This window comes from Netta rufina, assembly GCF_964035555.1.
Source record: "Netta rufina genome assembly, chromosome: 7".
Taxonomy (NCBI): domain Eukaryota; kingdom Metazoa; phylum Chordata; class Aves; order Anseriformes; family Anatidae; genus Netta; species Netta rufina.
The window spans coordinates 35,971,480-35,976,129 of record NC_140130.1 but is presented as its reverse complement, the minus strand read 5'-3'; positions in this window follow the sequence as shown (position 1 = coordinate 35,976,129).

The following is a 4,650-nucleotide window of genomic DNA, read 5'->3' as shown; positions in this document are numbered from 1 at the left end:
CTTAAGTAAGAAATGGTTGAAGGGTCTGGCATCGTGACAGCGGCGGAGGAATGAATTGAGCAATGGCTTTTGAAAGCGACCGTCAGCGTCTCTGTAAGCTTTGCGTGAACATCTTTCACAGAGATTTTAGACATGGGCACAGAAATGACCCTGGGTTTAGTAGGCACCTAGCCAACGCCTTTCATTTTGTTCAAGCACTTTCCTTCAGAAATAACCGGATTAACCGTGTTAACGTATTTTTAAAATTTATCTAGTTTGTAGAGGTGAGATATGAATGTGATTAAGGATCTCAGGGTAGTGAGGAGGGAGGTGCACCTTGCAAAATGCACCGATTGTTTGAAAGCATGCATTGATATCAAACTTTAAGATATCAGTTTAAATTTGCAAAATGCAGTTGGATTAGCAGCTCTTTTGCATAATCTGATCTTCTCAAGTGCATTTTACTGCTTCTAATAGTATTTAGAAATAAACAGAATCTGTGTGAACGTTCACCTTGCTGGAGTCTCCTACGGGAATACGAATCCCAGGAGACGGCTTTATTTTGTTAATGCTGGGGCTCTCACACATTTTGTTTCATGTGCAGTCCTTGGGAGCACTAATACATTTTGGGTGGGTAATGTTTCCATACATTACTACTCCATTCATAATCCATTACTTGGATAATTCCTCATTTGTGAGACCTGGAGAAATTATGGTATTCACAAGCATTTTTTGAATATTTATATAATGTCATAGCAGGGCTTAGGATATCAGTTGGCTGGAGACGAAGGCAAGATCCCGAGCTGTTCTCATACTTAAGTGCCAGTTTGAGGCCTTGGCAAAAATGTAAATTGCAGCGTTGGAAGGCAAAAATCATTGAACGAGAGGATCACATTGTAAAGCAGTTATTTCAACAGCTGCTGCCCGTAAGGGGGCATCTGAATTTTGCAGGGGAATAGTTTAACTAGCCAGAAATATTTCACAAAGTTTAGAATTGTTAGCACAGTAAAAGATAAACATCCGCTGATGCCAGGAGGTGTGGGCTGGGCTGTGGGCATGGCTGGGGTCCCTGGGCTGAAAACTGCTCCCAGGCAGGGAAGGAGATGCTGGTGTGGTGGGAGCGAGGGGAGCTCCTGCTGAGTGGCAGCCCTTGAAGGACAAGAACTGCGTGGTCCAACTGCAGCGTTCCTGGGATGTTTCCCTCTGGTATTGCTGTTGGTGCCAGCATCACCACCACCGGTCCTCTGCTCCCAGGGGAAGGCATGGAGGAGAGCTGGGGGCAGCGGTGGGCACTGCCACAGGGCTGCAGGAAAGGCTGACAGCCTTCACCACCCTATAGCAAATGGTACTTGCAGAGGTGCAGAAGCACCACTGGATTAGCTCCTCTGCAGTGCAAAGTGTAAACTGGTAAGTGGCTTTCCCCAGGCCATGTGGTGAGCCAAACCAAGATCTGAGAACAAATACGGCTCCTGAATCCAGTTTCCAGTTTCTAGGTACGAGGTGTTTTTTCCTGTCTCCTTCCTTTGTAGAAGGAGTTACGTTATGACACTAACTAATGGCTTGCAATCAAAATACTTTTTACGATAATGCGTGGCATAACCACGCAAAATAATGGGACTTCAGTAAAGAATCCTTTTGGGCAGGCTGACACTCAGGAGAAGTTTGTTATAAGTAAACAACACTTGATTTAGTTCTGAATCACTTTCGGAGACTCCTGGTTCTGGGACTTGCAGCTCCGGACGGGAACAGTGGTCAGAGGATGGGCAGCGCCGGCTCCATGGCACAAGCACGCAGCTGAAGCATAGCACAGACAGATATTTCTTCCTCCTATAAAATGTTCTCAGTTCACAACTACAGACATCTCCCCATACAGCTAGGAAGTAGTGAATTTGAAGATTGTGTCAGGCAGACACAGAATTGGCCGTGGCCTTCTCCTGAAAAGAGATTCACCATCCTACACCTTGGTGCTTCCTGCATTGGGCAGGCGCTGTGCCATAACCGAGCTGTGCACCCTGAGGGGGGCATGGAGTGAGAGCTAGGGGTGCTTGGGGCCACATAACCTTGAAGGACTTGTGTTTACACATGCTTGGGAAGCCTGGTGAGGACTAGGGTTCATCTGTGGTGGTTAAATCTGACACACAAAGGCTTTTGCGAACACATCGAGAATGATTTACTTTACGGTGTAGGAATTGCCTTTAGGCAGAGCTCCACGCCTGCCGTGCCAGCCTCCATCTGCCTTCCACTTGCTGAGCGGAGCTAAATCCAGTCATCAAAGGGCTTGACCATAGGTCTTTCAGCATGGTCTTACTAATCGTGCTTAAACCTAACCTGTTTACTTAGCTGGTTTGCAGAGTGATGTCTTGAATGCCCATTCCAATGCCCACCCAAAGCTAATGACACAAACCAATTGATTTCAAGGGAATATGAACTAGGCCCAGTGGTTCTTACCAAGGAGACTGAATTCCTGCAGGGTAAGGTTTTTGTGTTCCTTCTATGGGGCTTCAGTGCAAGCAGAGCTGTTTTTATGGGAAGTGTGATGTTGCTTGTATCGATTTGGCAACTGGGGAGACGGTGTTAGTGGGTGACCTTGAAAAATGTGATAAGTGGCAAGGGTGCTGAAAGGTTGAGGCACAAAGGGGATGGCTAAAAGCATATTTATTTCTAGCCTGTGATGATAGAGGGGTGAAGTTCATGGATCTCTTCTCCATAAGAAGAAGCTCCTCAGTAGCCAAGAGTACTTTCTACCACATTCTTCTCAGCTGTGCAGAGAAAATATTCACAGCTATAGTAGGGTTATGTAAAACCTGACAACAGTGAACCTTTAAACCTCAAAAAGAAAAAAAAAAAAAAAAAGAAGGAGAAAGAAAGAAAGAAAGAAAGAAAGAAAGAAAGAAAGAAAGAAAGAAAGAAAGAAAGAAAGAAAGAAAGAATGAAAGAAAGAAAGAAGAAAAACACCCACATATTACTGTGGTTTGCATTGAAAATGATACAGAAAGGGATTAAAAAAAGCCAAAAATAGCCAAAAAAAAAAAAAAAAAGAGTAGAAATGTAAACATTTATCTTACTATGCCAGTGGCAGATGTATGTGAGCCTAGTATGTAGCAGCAGAGTAAGGAAATTACCAAACATTTCCAAACCCTGTTCTGTCTGAGACAGAGCAAACATGCCCCCCTGGGGTGCAGATGGTTCCTGTACTACTTAGGCATCCATATAAATATTTCTGTTTGCCAGAATGGAGCGGAGATTTTGGCTGTTAATGATTTATTATTCTCAGCACAGTGATAATTTAGTGGTTTTCCTTGTAATTTAGCATGATCTCTTCAAAGAAAACTGAGGACCAGTCCCTACCCCTGCAAACAGTCCAGCTTGTGCAAAGGAGAGCATCTTGGCCAGCTACTCTGGCTAATTAGAAATTAGCAGAAAAGCAGCAGGCATACATAAAAAAAAAAAAAAAAAAAAAAAAAAAAAAAAGAGTTCATAAATTATGATCGATGTCACCATTTCATATTGCAAGAACCACAACAAGGTGTATCCGAATGGGCAGGGAATGATTTTCGGGCTCTGTGGCGTTAGCGCAGCAGGGATGTGTCATCTCCGCGTGGAGCAGAGCCAGCAGAAGGAAACAGGAAACCAGGGACGCTGAGATAGAAGCTGCAGGAAAAAAATAGGCTCGGCAGCAAGTCTTCTTGTTGAAACATTTAAATAAAACTGTTCTTAGAGGTTCTGATGTGACAGCCCGTGCTGGAAAAGGAAGAAATCCTCTGTCCCCTGCTAGCCATGAGTCGTAGCAGAGCGCCTGCCTAATTCTGGGAAATGCTAAGGCAGGTAGTCAGAAAAATGGGAACAGAGTGTCATTCTTTCAGATTCCGGGAGTTCTAAGAAAAATGCAGAACCTGCACTGTTCAAATGAATCACAGTTCTGTGACCAGGACTCTTGTTATTCTGACTGGTTAAAATAACAGCAAAAGAGGAAAGTGGCTGCCTTGTACAAGGTCTCTGACACACTTGCAGTGCCCTGCACTCCCCCTGTCAGTATTCCTTATTTTTCCAGGAGGATATTTTCTGCATTTCCTTGTCATTCCTCCAGAAATTGATTGTATTCCCACAGTATTTCCATAGCAGGTAAAAGTTGTGCTTTTATTATTCTTTCCCTAGTGTGTGTGCTGCTAGTGAGTGCTCACATTTGCTAGCACCTGGGAGAGCCCAATGCAAAGCTTTGGATAAAGTTTAAAATAAAGCCAAGTGATGCATATAATTAACAAAGTGGCTGATAAAGGCACTTAGTTTTTCGCTGCTGTATTTTAGAAGTGTGTTTCTCAGGTACAATCCTGTGTCCATACAAAACAAATCCTGGCTGCAGGGGTTGCCCTGAGAGACATCAAGCTGATTTTGTAAACCTGAGATTTAAAAAGCCACCAACAAACAAACAAACAAACAAAAAACTATAAACACACAAAATTTGAATTCTTTGTGTATACCTTCCGGGGTGTAGGTCTGCTTCAGGGCTGTCATTTCTTCTCTATGGTCACATAAATTAGATCATGCCTGTTGTTGAAATGGTATTTGGGAGTCTCAGTGAATCAGCTGGTTCTGAGTTAAGTTTCACAAAGATACACTGGATTTCTTGGCACAATACTGGACACCAAGTGTTGTAGCATTATTTCAAGCTTC